This window comes from Carassius gibelio, chromosome B16, assembly GCF_023724105.1.
Source record: "Carassius gibelio isolate Cgi1373 ecotype wild population from Czech Republic chromosome B16, carGib1.2-hapl.c, whole genome shotgun sequence".
Classification (NCBI taxonomy): Eukaryota; Metazoa; Chordata; class Actinopteri; order Cypriniformes; family Cyprinidae; genus Carassius; species Carassius gibelio.
Genome location: NC_068411.1, coordinates 615,811 through 634,903, shown reverse-complemented (window position 1 = coordinate 634,903; position 19,093 = coordinate 615,811). Strand labels below are relative to the sequence as shown.

At 39.2% G+C, this 19,093-nt stretch overlaps 1 long non-coding RNA gene across 1 annotated transcript; it reads right to left on the bottom strand.

The window, feature by feature from the left end:
- Nucleotides 1–211: 211 nt before the first annotated feature.
- On the bottom strand, nt 212–5,090 carry LOC127974700 (uncharacterized). Its single transcript, XR_008157348.1, has 3 exons — nt 4,619–5,090; nt 3,764–4,432; nt 212–2,556 (listed from the first exon to the last, which is right to left on the bottom strand). It is a non-coding gene; the product is annotated as an uncharacterized LOC127974700 (long non-coding RNA).
- Between the last annotated feature and the right edge of the window lie 14,003 nt (nt 5,091–19,093).

Here is a 19,093-nt window from a genome sequence, read left to right as displayed (position 1 = left end):
ATATATATATATATATATATATATATATATATATATATATATATATATATATATATGTACACATATATGTACATATATGCACACATATATATGTGCATACATATACCCATATAGGTACATATATGCACGTATATATGCACCTATATGTTCACCTATAATAGTAAAATTAAAATCCATAGCTGCTAGGCAACATAAATAAAAGTCCAAAATGTAGAATGTACATTATTTATTTACTCAAGATCAATCAAATAGTACAAAACAAAAAATATAGTAAAACAACAAAAATAAGACAAAAAACCTGCTAGGCAACATAAATAAAAGTTCAAAATATAGAAATGTACATTATGTATTTACAAGAACAATCAAATAGTACAAGAACAAAAATAAGACAAAAAAAAATTATCTTTATTATTCTTTGAAGGTCTGTCATGACACGCCTCATCCTCCTCCTCCTCTTCCTTCCTGCACTATCCAATGACGTTTGATAGGGTGTCCGAGATTTTTTTTTTTAGGCGCACAATTTTTTAGCGGATAGGCATTACACGGATCTGCCGTTTTGGAAGAGTGAAACCTATGTTTTGAAACTGGCTCCCAGAGTGGATATATTTGAAAACGCCACCTTTGCATTTCATCTGGACGGCGAATCTGTACATTTACTAAAAATATCGGGGGTCCGTCTCTGTGTGGACGGGGCCGAAGAAGTAACGGGTACTTACGGTTATGGATTGAAATGTAGGGGAGTAAAGAGTACAATACTTGCCTCTCAAATGTACTTGAGTAAAGTCATGAGTACTCCCCAAAAATTATACTTGTGTAAAATACAGATTCCTCAAAATTGTACTTAAGTACTGTATTCAAGTAAATGTACTCCGTTACTGTCCGGCTCTGTATATCATGTTAATATATTGCCATAGTTAAATTCCATAACATGCCAATTACATGTGATACCAATTTCACGTGTTCGCACATACATAAGTTCTTGCATAATTTTTTTGTTAATTCTTAGTTTTTGCCTTGATAATAGGAAATATGAGTCAGGCATCATGTATGACAGTCAAAAATGAGATATGAGCTAGAAAATGACCGGACCCTGCCATTAGCTATATAGAAGAAATAACTTGTATGTATAGGGCTTATATGTGGATATGAAGAAGCAATAAAGGTGACCTATATTTCCTGTATATGCACATATATGCACCTCAATTTTGCCTATATGTGGCATATATACGCATATATGCAGCATATACATTATCATATATGTACATATATGCAGCATATATGTGCATATACACTGCATATAGGTTTCATATTTGCGCATATATCCACATATAGGTTCTTTCCATGTGGGGTTGCAGCATGATATACATTTGGGATGATCTGGATCAGCATACACGACAGCGTGTTCCGGTTTCTGCTAGGGGTGCACCGATCCGAGTTTTTCAGTCCTGATACTGATACTGAAACTATTGTTGAATTAATAATAAACTGTATACCTTACACTTTGCACCTTTCTTGAAGAGACTAAAGGCACCAGACTTTACTAACTAAACATAACTAAGACAAAATAACAGATGTATGTAAAGTGTCGAATTAAATTGCATTTAAATCTAAAATAGAATGTAATCAAACTTCTTTAAATAAATAAAATGTAGCAGTGGAAACAAAAAAACAGTGTATTGGTCAAACATACAATAGTAATCTGACAGTTAACAAACATTGTAAACATGTAAAAAAAAAATCTTACAATTTGTTATATAAAAATTATGCATTCAAATCTAAAATATAATGTAATCAAACTCTTAAATTAAAATAAAATGTAGACACAAGAAACAAACTATTGGCTGAACATACAGTAGTAATCAAACAGTAACCAAACATTGTAAACAAAAATATAAAGTGAAAAGTCCTGCAAACAGAAATTTAAAATGCAACATAGAAGCTGAACCTGAGTAATAACAAATGCTGAATAAACAAATTAAAAATTGGTCGAACAACAACTTGATCACACATACAAATAATAATAACCAAACATTCTAAACGTAGTGCAGTGTCACACCACCATCACAAACATGACCTGTGAATGCTCACTTAATCAGCTATGGTAAATTCTTTCTCATGAAGACAAGCATTTCTGCTCTCTCTGCTGTAAGCCTACTTCTCTTTTCATCCACAATGTTGGGAACTGTGCTGAACACTCTCTCACTTTCTACACTAGTGCAGGGGGCACAGAGGTATTTTGTGGCACTGGCAGCAAGACAAGGTAATCTGTATTTGTTGACTTCCCAGTACCGGTATGGATTGTCTGAGGCAGTGACGGTTTTCTCTGCAAGATATCCATACAGTTGGACTGCAGGGCTCGAGCTGCTTGCTGCACCGGGATCTTCACATTCCACCAGAATTTGGTCAAACTCTTGCATAAAGCTGCTTGCTGCTGCTGCTTCCACTCAAGGGAACTTTTCCTGTTGTTCTGCAGCTGTGCTCCTCCTCTGGTCTTCCTCTAGCTCCCCAGTCACTGCATCTTTTGCATGCTTTGCAGATTGTGCAACTGTAAAGTATCTGAAACAGAAATTAAACATAGGTTAGGCTAAATGAAACACTTGTGTCACAGGCCGGAGCGGACCACCAATTCAACGGGTCTCGCTCCTCCCTCTAACTTCCACCTCGAGGAGGTCCCACAACACCCCAATGAATGGACGGACAACCAAGATTAAAATGTAACAATTTTATTTGTTTAAAAGTTTGGGGAAAGGGGTAAGGAAACTTTAAAACTAATGATGACTCGAACTATTCTCTATCCACAAATACGGATTCCAGTCTCAAGAACACTCCTCTTCAGCCCTTCCTCGACAACACTCCACTTCAGCCCTTAATTTCCCGCCGACTCCACTCCAGGTAAGTTTAAAGCAAGAGCTAGGCAGTTACCGTGCAGGGGTTCTAACTCTCAAGTAAGTACAGTGTTCCATACACAGGTAAGTATTCAAAGGGCTGGGCTGTTAGCGTGCAGGGGTTCTAGCTCTCAGGGAAGTACAGTGTTCGATACACAGGTGGATATTCACAGGGCTGGGCTGTTAATGTGCAGAGGTTCTAGCTCTCAAGTAAGTACAGCGTTCAATACACAGGTAAGTATTCACAGGGCTGGGCTGTTAGCGTGCAGGGGTTCTAGCTCTCAGGTAAGTACAGTGTTCGATACACAGGTAAGTATTCACAGGGCTGAGCTGTTAGCGTGCAGGGGTTCTAGCTCTCAATGTAAGTACAGTGTTCCATACACAGGTAAGTATTCACAGGGCTGAGCTGTTAGCGTGCAGGGGTTCTAGCTCTCAATGTAAGTACAGTGTTCCATACACAGGTGGGTATTCACAGGGCTGAGCTGTTAGCGTGCAGGGGTTCTAGCTCTCAAGTAAGTACAGTGTTCAATACACAGGTGAGTATTCACAGGGCTGGGCTGTTAATGTGCAGAGGTTCTAGCTCTCAGGTATGTACAGCGTTCAATACACAGGTAAGTATTCACAGGGCTGGGCTGTTAGCGTACAGGGGTTCTAGCTCTCAGGTAAATACAGTGTTCGATACACAGGTGGGTATTCACAGGGCTGGGCTGTTAGCGTGCAGGGGTTCTAGCTCTCAGGTAAGTGCAGTGTTCGATACACAGGTAAGTATTCACAGGGCTGAGCTGTTAGCGTGCAGGGGTTCTAGCTCTCAATGTAAGTACAGTGTTCCATACACAGGTGGGTATTCACAGGGCTGGGCTTGTTAATGCACTACTCACCACTGAAGATATTCAGAGGTCTGTATTCCAAGCAGATACGGGTTTAGTCGATGACTGACGGCTGGTGGGCCTTACAGGTGAGACTGCAAACAATACTGGGCTTCCCGCCCAGCTTGACAAGGGGGCACACGGGGGAGGATCGGCTGTTGTCCTTCGCTTCCCTCGTCAAATAAACAGCACAGACGACACGCACAGGGCCGGTGGTTGCCGACAAGGCCAATGACACAACGTCACATGGATAAAAAGGATAAGGCTTTGATTTAAAAGCTTACAGAGATTGTTGCGTGGGCAACGTCATCCAACCTCCTCCAGAGGCGCCTCCAACACGTCCGAGCTCCAGCTTACTTAAGGTAAAAACTGTGGTTGCCACCAATACACTACTCCTCTCCGTCAGGCCTCTTCCTACGACCAGGGACACAACCACGGACAAACACCACAAAGGCACTACAATTCTTCTCGTGTGTACACTTCAATATAGCAGCACTCACCACACTCCACACACTCAGTGAAAGAAGATCGGTGGTGTATTCCCGTTTCGGGCTCAGAGTCCTGACAGGGCGTATCAGATGGACAAAGGCAGGAGGGCAGACCACAGCAGGCAGGTATATCGTACACCGGAGTCTCTCCGTCTTTCCCAGCGATCTCCATTGCAAGGCACTACTATCAACACTGAGTAAACACACAAGCACTGAGGATTATCAGATCAACACAAGAGGGGGGGGGGGGGGGGGGGATTATCCACTGCTACGGAGAAATATGCAGTCGGAATCCTTTCTTAAAGGCAGTTAGTCTCCCTCCACATCCGTCATTCACTCTCCACAATATACAAGAAATTTTCATAAAGTCTTCACCCACCAGTGCACAGTGTTGTCCTCTCCCAACACAAATTCAATGATCTCCTTCACTCAGGGGCCTTCCAAACGTAGGATCGCTCCTTCAACTCAATCCACAATAAGAGGTAAACACAACATACAAAAGGTCGATCACTTAACTTCCTCCGCACTTCCAATATCCATTTTCCTTGGATTCTCCGTTGCAGCCCGTAAATCGCAACATCCACGCCACACCAGCCACTTCCGTATCCCGTGGAACAACAGCAGAACAAAAAACCTACTCCTGTTCATAAACCAGCCCCTTTTATATCACTGCATCCTTCCCGATCCTCCAATCGGTATCCAACACGTCCTCTTCCCACACCTGACATGTATTTTGGATAATTTCCCCACCTTGGGCCAACCGGAACAGAACTTATGTTTCACTTAAATTGGTCCGGGCGGAAATATTTCCCACACTACAGTTCCGCCCGGATTAGTCACCCAGTGACACTTGTTTACACTAAAAAAACCTGAAGCTGATTAAAGTAATATATAAATTAAATCTATGCATTTAGCAGACGTCTTTATGTAAAGTGACTTACATTGCATTCAAGCTAACAATTTTCTCCTAACATGTGTTCCCCGGGATTTGAACCCCCAACCATTTAAAGAATGTAAGCCAATATAATTTATATTGTAAATCTTTAAATGTACAGCATGGCATCTCATCAAATACAGTAGACGTGTTATTGTGGAGAGTAAAAAATCTAGAATATAGACCTAATGTAATAAATTAGGTAAAACAATCTTACCTATCTTTATATCTCGGGTCCAGCAGGGTGGCAAGCGCATATAGGGGGTTCATCTTCCACAGTGCCGAAGCGTTTGTTGACAGCTTGAAGCAGTTTTTTTTTTTCATTGTTTTGATGCCAGTATCTGCATCGCCTTCTTTAGCAAGGATGCATTTGAGGACTGTGATAGCTGGAATGACGTCAGCAGTGGAAGCAGTCGATGAGCTTACGTACTTTCCTTGTTAGCTCTTCAAATGGTGCTTTTTTTTCTAGCAAAGCCCACTGGTTAGTGGTCAGTATACTGGGCAGGTCATGGTCAGCAATGTAAACACAGAGAACTCGCTTCTGTTCCAGAAGACTCTATATCATCAAGTACATAGAATTCCACCTTGTTTTGACATCTTGTTGCAGGCTTTTTGGTTTCATTTGCATCTGGAGCTGGATATCTTGCAGCCTTGATTACACAAGTAGAGAATGTTTAAAATGCCCCACAATTTGTTTATCGATTGCAATGGCATCACTCACACTCCTTTGTGACAGTAGTCCCTCATTGACTACAAGCTGCATGCTGTGAGCATAAGCAGCATAAGCTCCGCACCCCCATGTTGTACATGGCCTTTTCATGTTGCTTGCATTGTCCCGGAGTATGACATGCACTTTATTCAAAGCTGGTGTGTGAACCATAAAAGTTTTTAGCTTGAAGCATTGCACCGTGTGGTGTACAGCTCGTGTCCAACCAGTGGACTGTTAAACTTAAAAGCGACACTGGACTCACAGCAGAGCTCCATATATCTGTAGTAAAGCTCATAGCTTTTATATCTTTAAAGGTCCCCTTCTTCGTGATCCCATGTTTTAAACTTTAGTTAGTGTGTAATGTTCTTGATAGAGTATAAATAATATCTGTAAAATGCTAAAGCTCAAAGTTCAATGCCAAGCGAGATATTTTATTTAACAGAATTCGCCTACAAAAAACAACCCGTTTGGACTACAGCCCTCTAGTTCCTGCAGTAATGACGTCACTATAACAGTGTTTTGACTAACCTCCGCCCACATGAATTCACAAAAATGGGGTGTGGTCTTGTTGCGCTCCGACGGAGAAGAAGGAAGAGCTGCGTTTTTGTTTGCCATGTCGTTGAAAACGCTGTTATTTTCATCTTGGAGTCCAATCATCTTTGGGCTTCCCAGGGATGCTGTACTTGGAGATTAATGGTTACAATTTATGTTTAACTCGGTTCCCGAAAATTATAATCCACATGTAAGACTATGTAAGTGCATTTTATTATTTAAGTTGGTGCTTTTAATAGTTTCTGTAACTTATTACACAAAGGGCAATGCTGTTTAACTTTGTTAACTAGATGTTAGGGCTGTGCAAAAAACGAATGAGATTTTCATGCGCATCTATAAAACAGAGGTATACAGATAGGTGAATTGTGTTAAAAATACTGTGTTTTTTACACGCGAAACATGAACACGTTATATTGTACACTGTAAACACAATCAAAGCTTCAAAAAAGCGCGAAAAATGGGACCTTTAATCTCTTTCGAGACGTGTTCGTAAACCTTTTTATACAGTTCTGGCAGTGCAGACTCTGAAAAATACTTTCGTGATGGAAGAGAGTACCTCGGATCTAAGTGTTCCAGTAGGCGATGGAAGCCCTCATCTTCAACAACTGACATCCTTTCAAGCTTTCCATCGGAAACGTTTTGCATTGTTGAAATGTATCCTGCAAAGTTAGTTGCTGGGCGGTATTGTCCGCTCCTTTTGTTTTGTTGAGCTGAAGGAATTCAGCGTGCTCCTTAGCAAAGTGTTTCTGGATGTGCTTGATTAAATTGGTAGAACTGTACTTTGCCGTAATGCCATCGCCCCCTCGAAACATTTACACTGCCGACATTGCAAACAGCCGACGAATTAGTTGGTGTGGCAAGCGTGAAATATCTCCACACAGCCGCCTCTCTGGCTCGCTCCATGTTGCTTCCAGCATGCGACACACGTGAAGTTGACGAATGACGTAGGTTCTCCTGCGACAAAAAAAAAAAAAAAAAAACACGGATCGGCCCGTGGATCTGTTAATTTTTCCAATCCCCGATCCAGCTATTTTGTCAGTTTTGCGGCCGATATACGACCCTAATATCGGATCGGTGCACGGTGAACCCCTAGTTTCTGCCAATATGCAGCAACTTTGCCCAGCTATTGAAGAGGAGTGGACCAACATTCCACAGGCCACGATCAACAACCTGATCAACTCTAAATAAAGGAAATGTGTTGTCCTGCGTGAGGCAAATGGTGGCCACACCAGATACTGGGGGCAAAAACAAAAGTGTTGCATTTATAATTTTGTTCAGTGTAACTAATATATATATATATATATATATATATATATATATATATATATATTATAAATGGAAGAGGGCTTATGATAAAGTGATCAATATTAAAGGGGGGGTGAAATGCTATTTCATGCATACTGAGTTTTTCACACTGTTAAAGAGTTGGATTCCCATGCTAAACATGGACAAAGTTTCAAAAATTAAGTTGTACGTTTGAAGGAGTATTTTTGTTCCGTTAAATGGAGCGGAATTTCCTTATATAGGTCCTAAGTCACGTCTGCCGGAAGAGCGCGCGCTCCCGTATAGCGAGGCTGAACACACATTTCACTGATCAGAGCGATTCACTGATCAGAGCGAGAGCGTTGCGAAAAGTCACAAAAGAAGTGTGTTTTTGGTTGCCAGGGCAAGACAACCCTGCACAGATTACCAAAAGAGAAACAGCATTAAGGGACCAGTGGATGGAGTTTATTTTTACAGAGCATCAACGGAGTTGTTTCCTGCATTTAGAAGATGCTTGTTTTACAAACAAGGCCCAGTTTGACACCGGATTTGCACATCGTTTATTTCTTAAGGATAATGCAGTCCCAACGAAAAAGGGTCACGATCGTGTGGTGGAACCGCAGACGGTGAGTAAAACTGCTTCAAATATCTCTGTGTTGTTAACTTAGCTATCGGCGCGTAAGCACATCAAGTAAACAACATGCGATGTTGTCATCAAACTGCACTTTCCACATGTACAGCTTAAAAAAAAAAAAAAAAAAAAAAAAAAAAAAAGACGACAAAGTGGAACTTAGTCATTTTCCAAAACCGCTAAGCAAATATATACAGTTTCAGTACATACCACATAGAGACGCCTTTGCTGATGCTGCTCTTTTTAAATTTCAGCCTCTGGATCTGTGTCACAGCTTCCAAACGCTCTCAACGCAAAAGCCTACTAGCGCTCGTGATTCTTTAGCTCCGCCCACACGTCACGCCTCTAGGCGCTCATGTTTTTCCGGGAAAAATCGGTACAGACTATCTTTCTCTTATAAATATAATAAAAATAAAGACTTTTTGGAGTTATGAAGGATGGAGTACTACTCTATAGGTACTCAAGATTAACAGGATATTGAGTGAAAACGAGCATTTCACCCCCCCCCCCCCCTTTAATGCAGAAATACACAAAATATCTTAGGGTTCATAAATTTTCTAGCACCACTATATCAACTATTTAAGGACCATTTATTTATTTATTTATTTGCCTTTTTTTAACCAGGGGAGAACCTCACTGAGATTAAGAATCTCTTTTACAGGATTGTCCTGGCCAATATAGGTGGCACAGTTAAATAAAAACACATTTGACAAACAACATTTCACAACAGTAAGATATCAGTAAAATACAGCAGTAGAAGCATTTGCAAATCATTAAATCATTTTCCACTGCATGCAAAAGTGTTTTAAAGGTCCCGTTTTTCGTGCTTTTTTGAAGCTTTGATTGTGTTTATAGTGTGCAATATAACGTGTTCATGTTTCACATGGAAAAAAATCAACAGTAATTTTCACACAATTCACCTATCTGTATACCACTGATGACTTCCTTGTTCTATAAAGTCCCTCCTTCAGAAATATTTAACAAGTTCTGATTGTGCCAGCGGTTCCTGTGTTGTGATTCGACAGCAGCTTAGCGCACGCGGCCCTCCTGCTAACGTGATTGGGCTAGAACTCACATGCTGGAGATGTACTAATAATCACTGGAGCGTTTTTACTGACGAGATGCGCATGAAAATCGCGTTAGATTTTTTTGCACAGCCCTAACATCTTGTTAACAAAAATTTACAGCGTTGCCCTTTGTGTAATAAATTACAGAAACTGTTAAACGCACCAACTTAAATAATAAAATACACTTACCAGTTGTGGTCCATAAACAACGCCTTCTCCAGACAAAGAGGGAACTGCTCCATCTTTCAGGAATAATCTTTGTGCGAATCCGGCATTAAACTGATTGAGATTGAGGAAGCTGTCTTTAGCCAGCTGTCCTCAGCAAAATGTGCTGCACATAGTTTTACATGTGGATTATAATTTTCGGGAACCAAGTTAAACATAAATTGTAACCATTAATCTCCAAGTACAGTGTCCCTGGGAAGTCCAAACAAAGGTGATTGGTGACTAAATTAGTGACTGAAAATAACAGTGTTTCGACGACATGGCTACAAACACAAATGGAACTCTTCCTCTTCTCCGTCGGAGCGCAAAAAGACCATGCCCCCCTTTTTGTATATTCATGTGGATGGAGGTTAGTTAAAAAAACTGTTTTAGTGACGTCATTACTGCAGGAACTAAAGGGCTGTAGTCCAAATTGGTTGTTTTTTTGTAGGCAAATTCTGTTAAATAAAACATCTCGCTTGGCATTGAACTTTGAGCTTTAGAATTTTAAAGATATTATTCATACTCTAACAACAACATTACACACTTACTAAAGTTTAAAACATGGGATCACGAAGAATGGGACCTTTAAATTTACTAAAAGGCACCAACTGATTTAGCCACAATTTTGTTTGAAGAGAGTTCCAGTCTGATGGTGCAGCATATTCAAAAGCAGTTTTACCTAGATTAGTTCGAGCTGTGAGTACATGAAGATTATAATAAGACTGGAAATGAAATTAATAGTTACCAACTACTTTTTGTTGAATCAAACAACAGAGATAGGATGGCGAGAAACCCATAATTGCTTTGTAAATCAATAAGTACCAATGCATTTTCCTTCGAACAGCAATTGAAGACCAGGAAACTCTATTATATAATGTACAATAATGTGTAGAAAATTTACAATCCGTAATAGATCTTAAGGCACCGTAATACAAAGCTTCCAAGGGGGCAAGAGAATAAGAAGAGATATGCTGGTATACTACATCCCCGTAGTCAATAATCGGTGAAAAAGTTCCAGACACAAGCTTCTTTCTTGCATTAAATGAAAAGCAAGACGTATTTCTAAAATAAAATCCTAGCATTTTCTTTAACTTTTGTCTCAGATAATTAATATGAATTAAAACGAAGTTTGTCATCAATTATGATGCCATGGGCCCGTATTCATAAAGATTCTAAGAATCCTCTCAGAAAACTCTTAATTTAGCTTAAAATCTTTTACGTAGGAGTCTTAGCTTAAGAGAGATTCGGGACCGATCTGAGAGCAACTCTGAGTAAGGAAAAGACAAAAACTTTCATCATAGTGAGGACGCGGGGTTTGCCCCCGTTGCTATGTATGACACAATCTTTTGAAGACTGTGATTGGTTGGTTGTCCAAGAAGAACTATTCTAATTCTCACTTTGAATTAACATGCGTAATTTTTCCTATTTGACCGTTCTCACACACACACACATTATATGTGGGTTTATATAAATCCTTTTTTTTTTTATTTACCATGCTTTTAATTTCCTATAAGGTTTTTGATTGGCTTAAAATAATACACATTTTTTCACTCTTTCCAATTACAGTGATTGCTGTCCTATTTAAGTGGTTTGAACGTTGGTTTTAATGTATCAAACATGGAATCAAAACCAAGAAGGGCGAGAAAGCCAAACTGGACAGAGGAACAGTGTTTACTGTTAGCCCAGTTAGTAGATAAACACAAGGCCATTCTTAAATGAAAACTTGGGCCGGGTGTCACAGCAAGGGACAAGAAATAGACATGGGAGCGTAGCACAAACTATTAACGGTTCATTTCCCCTGCTTGTGCGCACACATAAGCCTGCTATATTCATAAATGCAGTTTTTTGAGCCTGCAAGGTGGGAATGTCCAGTGGAAACTAAATGAACTGCGACACAATAAGATGTTCTGAAAGTGCTGTAATTGTTTGTGTGATCACTCTGCTTACAGAATGTTGTGACAGATAGAAAATCATCACTATTGCATTGTTGCATTTTCCCAGTTGCCAAATATCGTAATGTAGTGATTACTTTAATTTCTGGCGCTATGACATTTCTGCGCTGTGTCGGAGATGTTAGCAAGTCTCTAATAAGATCAGTCACAAACATGATCCCTGAACGATCTAATCTATAGTGTTTTATTAACTCACTGTCATCCATTGTCTGCAACACATTTCCTCTGCCTCTTCGTCTCTCTGCCATTTTCTCCTCTGCTAAAGAAACTCTTAAGCCTCTTAAAAGTCCTCGTCTGTGCTCCTAACAAGTTTGACCTCAAGACCTCTTAAGGGTTAAGATGCTTTCTTAATTACTTTTTTCTTAACTAGAATTTTTTCTTTAATTTTAAGAATAAACGCCCACATTTCTAAGAATTTTCTTAGAATTTTTTCACTAGGAGCTACTTTTTGCATTAAGATTCTTTATGAATACGGGCCCAGGTACTTGTACTCTGAGACTAAATCAATCTGTTTCCCTTGCAGAGTTGCAGAACTATCTAAAGAATTTATATAATTTGATAACCACATAAATTTTGTTTCCTCAAAACTCTAAAACCAACTTTAAAGTAAAAAACCTTGCTTGAATAATATTAAATGCTGAATGTAAATTATCCAGAGCTTGTTGTGGTGTAAGAGCAGAACAATGGATGACAGTGTCGTCTGCATAAAAGTGAAACCTTGCTTTTTAAATACTTCTAAACTATATATATATATATATATATATATAGTAAATAATAATGGCCCCAATACAGATCCTTGGGGGATTCCCGTACCCACTTCCCTTAAAGGGTTAGTTAACCCAAAAAGGAAAATTATGTCATTAATAACTCACCCTCATGTCGTTCCAAAACTGTAAGACCTCCGTTCATCTTTGGAACACAGTTTAAGATATTTTAGATTTAGTCCAAGAGCTTTATGTCCCTACATTGAAAGTGTGTGTACGGTAAACTATCCATGTCCAGAAAGGTAATAAAAACATCTTCAAAGTAGTCCATGTGACATCAGAGGGTCCGTTAGAATTTTTTTAAGCATGGAAAATACATTTTGGTTAAAAAATAGCCAAAACTACGACTTTATTCAGCATTGTCTTCTCTTCCGGATCTATTGTGAGGGCGTTCACTGCACTGCAGTTTAGTGATATCCGGTTCGCAAACGAATCACTTGATGTAACCGGATCTTCTTGAACCAGTTCACCAAATCGAACTGAATCATTTGAAACGGTTCATGTCTGCAGTAAGCATTAATCCGCAAATGAATTAAGCTGGTAACTTTTTTAATGTGGCTTACGCTCCCTCTGAGTTAAAACAAGCCAATATCCCAGAGTAATTCAATTACTCAAACAGTACACTGACTGAACTGCTGTGAAGAGAGAACTGAAGATGAAAAACTGATTCTGTGCTAATGTTATGAGCGCGGGTAAACCGAAGGCTTGAATCAAGGGCAATCATCGCCGATGACGTCATTACGTCAAGCACAAAAGAACCAGTGAACCGTTTTCTTCAACCGGTTTATTGAATCGAACTGTCCGAAAGAACCGTTTCACAGAAAATAACCAAACTTCCCATCACTTCTGGTGATCCGAAAACCGATTCAGACCGGTTCTTGACTCTAGAACGAGTCAATCTTTCGTTCGTTTTCTGGCTCGGCTTGGTGTTCATCTTCAGTTCTCTCTTCACAGCAGTTCAGTCAGTGTACTATTTGAGTAAATGAATTATTCCGGGATATTGGTTTGTTTCAACTCAGAGGGAGTGTCAGCCATATTAAAAAAGTTAACAGCTCAAGTCATTTGTGGATTAATGTTCATTGGAGATGTGAACCATTTCAAACAATTCAGTTCGATTTGGTGAAATGGCTCTAGAAAATTTGGTTACATCGAGTGATTCATTCGGGTACGGGATATCACTAAACTGCAGTGAACGTGCTCACAACAGACCCAGAAGAGAAGACAATGCTGAATAAAGTTATAGTTTTCGCTATTTTTGGACCAATTTTTTTTCTATGCTTTAAAAGATTCTAACTGACTCTCTGATGTCACATGGACTACTTTGAAGATGTTTTTATTACCTTTCTGGACATGGACAGTGTACCCTACACACTTTCAATGGAGGGACAGAAAGCTCTCGGACTAAATCAAAAATATCTTGAACTGTGTTCCAAAGAACGGAGGTCTTATGGGTTTGGAACAACATGAGGGTGAGTTATTAATGACATAATTTTCCTTTTTGGGTGAACTAACCCTTTAAGTCTCATTTGATATCTTCCACTTGCACACATTGAATTCTTCCCTTTAAATAAGCATTAAACCACGAGCCTACATCGTCTGATAGACCAACACTTCTTAGCCTATCTAACAGAATCTCATGGTCTGTATCAAATGCTTTGGTTAAATCAATAAAAATACATGCACAGTGGTGTTTTTCATTTAGGGACCCCACAAGGTCATTTAAGACTTTTAAAACAGCCGTAATAGTGCCGGTTGGTTTAACAGTTCTATAGAATTTAATCTCTACTTGCAAGTATTTCCTTGATATTTGAGATGATAAGACAAAATGTATCTTGGTGTCCTCTATTAAGCTGTGATTTCTCTGGATTTAAGGTGGATTCACTATAGACAAAAAGGCCTAACTTCAGCTATGCTGCGAATAATGCATGTCTAACTCTGGCTCCTTGTTTTTATGAAGGAAAAGCAATCCTGGTCATATTATTTTCAAGAATCCAGATGACACGGCACAACATACAGCAAGAAGGTCTGTACCTAGAGAGAGCTATTTGTTTGTGTTTCCATTTCTCAATGCACATATTTATCTGCCACAGAATCCCTTTGAAAGTACGTTACCAAATATACCTAACTTTTTGTGAAATTAACAAATTTTACATGGTAGCTTTTAGCTTATAAATACTGATTCTCACAATATATCCTTGTTAACTGGATACATTAAGATAAGATCATTTTTACTGAATCTGGAAATCATTATCTAATAATGTTTTTGGGAAATGCATTAAGCATTATTCAAAATATAATTGAGCAGTAGTATAGATGAGCAGTTTGTGGTAGAGGTGAGAACAAAAAGAAAAGTTCTAGTTTATTTGCTGTCAGAACCTGAAAATTCTGTAGAAAAAGGGCAAAGAATAAATAAAAAATGGAAAGAAAAGAAAAGATGAATAGCCTGTCAGTAAAAGTAGAAGCTAATAACATGGATCACTGAAATCAAAAGCTACTGGTTTGTGTTTCAGAGCTGGATAAATATGTTTGAAGAAATAGTCCAGGCTTTAGGACAAATCTTTGGAATTATTATCTGAAAGATTGGTGCCATGAGGGTTTCTACAAACAAATTCGGAAAACTCTCAGTGATCGATCATATGGGGAATAAAGTTTGTGGCAAATAAATGAAAGCAAGGAAAAACCAAAGGATGAAAGTCTTACCTTTTAAATTAGTACTGGCTGAGGTAGGAGATTTTTTACAATTAGTTCTGGAGTTTCTTCATTAACTACAAAACAGTCCTGATTATTAATGATGCACTTAATCTGTTTGTCAAGATGACTATTGAAAACAATGTCTTGTACATATGAAATGCACCAAAGAATACAGTCCTTGAAAAAACACAATAAATGATTTTATATATATATATATATATATATATATATATATATATATATATATATATATATATATATATATATATATATATATATATTAGGGGTGTAACGATACGCGTATTCGTATTGAACCGTTCGGTACGACGCTTTCGGTTCGGTACGCGGTACGCATTATGTATACCGAACGGTTCGTTGGAGTAATTAATTATATTTGAAAAAAAAAAAAAAGAGAGAGAAAGAAATATAATGATATGCGTTCAACAAGGTAGCCCAATAACCCAAACAACGTAACAGGCAACGCCCCTGACACTCCCGAAGAAGAAAAAAACACCATCTTATATGTTTATGTTAGGCTACTCAGTCAGGCGCTCGCTCACTCAGTACGCGCTGAAGGCTCGTTGCAAAATAGCCAATGCGTTTAACAGACCAGAAATGAGAAGATCCTCCAATAACCAACAGGTCTGGTGTTTGGGTGCACTTTGGATTCCCTTTAAGCTATAATGGTGATGGCAAGAGAGTGGTGGATAAAAAAACAACGGTATGTCGCATCTGCAACATGACAGGGTACACCAGCGGGATTACAAAAAAAAACAAAAAAAAAAAACAGCGGGAATATCTGGGATATATGCGTCAGTACTATCTGGGAAAAGACGAAAAAAAGGAGAAAAATGCACGCAGCAAACTATCCCTGCAGCATTTAGACACTATAGCTTACAGGGAATCCAACCCAAATACCAGACCTGTTGGTTATTTTAGGATCTTATATTTCTGGTCTGTTAAATGCATTAGACATTTTGCAACGAGCCTTCAGCGCGTGCTGAGTGAGCGAGCGCCTTAGGGGCCGTTCACATATCGTGCCTAAAAACGCATGGAAAACGCTAAGCGCGTCTTTCTCCTCCTTTCCAAAGCGCTCGGGCAGAAGCGCTCATGAGGCGTCTGTCTTTGCTAAGCAACAATGACGTGCTCTCTCCATGAGACGCGGAAATTTCAGCGAAGGATAAATGGATTTGCAGCTCTAAAAATCGCTTGCAGTAGCTCTGCTACTGAATTTATTTCAAAATTGCAATCCATATACAACTATGATCAGCTGTTCCTTCATCTTGGCTGAGCTCTCAACGTTGTTACGGGAAAGGATGAAGCTGATTGGTTGGTTCTTGTCACATGACCCGCGGTGCGCTTGCGGCATTCTGAAAAGTTGAGATGTTTTTACATTTTGCTGTATCTAAAACGTATCGAACCGAACCGAACCGAACCGTGACATCAGTGTATCGTATCGAACCGAACCGTGAATTTTGTGAACCGTTACACCCCTAATATATATATATATATAGTGTTATCATTATCTGCTAATTATTTTGTCATGGGACCAACACTTCTAATGCTTAGTTTGTTCTTTGAGAGCTATGTAGATAACTTGTATCTTCAGTTATGTTTAAATTGTACAACTCAACGATGGTGTTGTATCGACCAGGCAATTTTTTTTTTTTTTGCTTTTTAATGCTTACAATTTTTCTAACTGTGTCAATTGTGTATTCCTTATGGCCAGCATATTGCAATTAATTCTCATTGCCAATGAAAAATGGAGCCTTTGAATATTGATATACAATTATTCAATCCTTTATCCACAAAGCCATGTAGCCATGTGTCACTACCATTCCCTACCTGGAGGTTAGGCAGGCCCAGCTGAGAGAGCGGAGAGCCATGCTGGAAACCTCCCGGGCTGATGCTCACAAGTCCGGGGTAAGTATACAGCGCACTGCTAACAGTCCAACCACTTTAACTCCATGTGTTTCTCTGCACAGGCCCGGTGTACCCGCGATCCTTCCAGATGTCCTTCACTCTGGCGCCGGGACACCACAGACCCTGGGTGCAACCACAGCGGAGGATGCGAGCCAGGCCCCGGGCGACGACTTCTCCCCCTCTGGTCTTCGAGATCTTCACCCGGAACTGATTTGCCCCCCAACATTGTGATCGTCAGAGGCTCCATAGTCCGACACATCCGTGCTACATTAGCCGGAGGTAAAGGGCACACTCACTGTTTCCCTGGTGCCTGTGTTCTTGATGTTTCTGCACAGATACCCCTGATCCTGAAGGACAATGAGAGCCCCAGAGTGGTCGTACTTCATGCCGGGGTTAACGACACAACGCTGTGGCAGACGGAGACACTGAAGAGGGACTTCAGGAGCCTGATCGAGACGGTTAGCAGCATGACACCCTTGCCGATGATCATCGTGTCAGGACCACTGCCCACGTATCGACGAGGACATGAAAGTTTCAGTATACTTGTTGCTTTAAAAGAATGGTTATTGTCATGGTGTAAACAACAGAAACTTTTATTTGTTAATAATTGGAATCTTTTCTGGGAGTGTCCTAGGATTTTTCGCACTGATGGCCTGCACCCCAGCAGTGTCAGAGTGGAGCTGCTCTCTGACAACATCTCCAGAACACTTTGCTCCATATGACTGTGTCTGTTCTCTGAATAGTGAGGTCAAAATATTAATTTAATGTAGGATCTAGAAAAAATCTTATCATGATTAAACCAGAAAAAAAAAATGAACAAAAACTATTTTTAAAGCTTGGGCTCATAAATATTAGATCACTCACACCCAAAGCAGTTTTTGTAAATTAAATGATCACAGATAATAGTTTTGATGTACTCCGCTTGACTGAAACCTGGCTAAAACCAAATGATTATATTGGTCTACACGAGACTACTCCACCAAACTACTGTTATAAGCATGAGCCCCATCAGACTGGTCATGGGGGAGGTGTTGCAAAAATATGTAGTGATATTCTCAATGTTACTCAGAAAACAGGATACAGGTTTAACTCATCCGAAATAATTTTGCTTAATGTTATAGTGTCAGATCTGCAAAAAAAATCTATTGTGTCTCTTGCTCTGGCTACTGTGTATAGACCATCAGGGCTGTTTACAGAATTCCTAAAATCATTTGCAGATTTCCTCTCAGACCTTCTGGTTACAGTTGATAAAGTGCTAATCATGGGAGATTTTAATATTCACGTTGATAATACAAATGAAGCATTAGGACTTGCGTTTACTGACCTAATAAACTCTTTTGGAGTCAAGCAAAATATCAGTGGTCCCACTCATCATTTTAATCATACATTAGATTTAACTATATCACATGGAATCGATCTTACTGATATAGATATTGTACCTCAAAGCGATGATGTTCCAGACCATTTCTTTGTATCATGCAAGATAAACTGCAGTGCTTTACAACTATAGGACAGGAAGAGCTAAATAAACTTATCACTGCATCTAAACCAAAAATATGTTTATCAGATCCTGTATCCACTAAATTACTGAAAGAGTTGTTACCTGTAGACGAAGAACTGCTTCTCAATATTATTGACTCAATGTTATCTTTATGTCACATCCCAAAACCATTTAAGCTGGTGGTTATTAAGCCTCTTATTAAGAAACCACAACTAGATTCTAGTGAACTGGCAAATTATAAGCCCATTTCAAATCTTCCATTTATGTCTAAAATTTTAGAAAATAGTTGTGTCTGCTCAATTGAGCTACTTCCTGCAAAAAAAAAAAAAAAACTGCACTTGTTTAAATTACAAATTACTTGCTTCTTGCTTCAGATCAAGGCTGCATCTCATTGCTAGTTTTACTTGATCTTAGTGCTGCGTTCGACACCATAGGTGGTATTCAAGGGCTGGCTCTAAGATCGTTTAGATCCTACCTGTCGGATTGCTACAATATTGTTTATTTAAATAGGGAGTCATCTCATTAATCACCAGTAAAATATGGAGTGCCACAAGGATCCATCCTGGGTCCCCTTCTATTTTCAATATACATGTTGCCCATTGGTAATATTATTAGAAAATATGGGATTAGTTTCCACTGTTATGCTGAAGATACTAATTT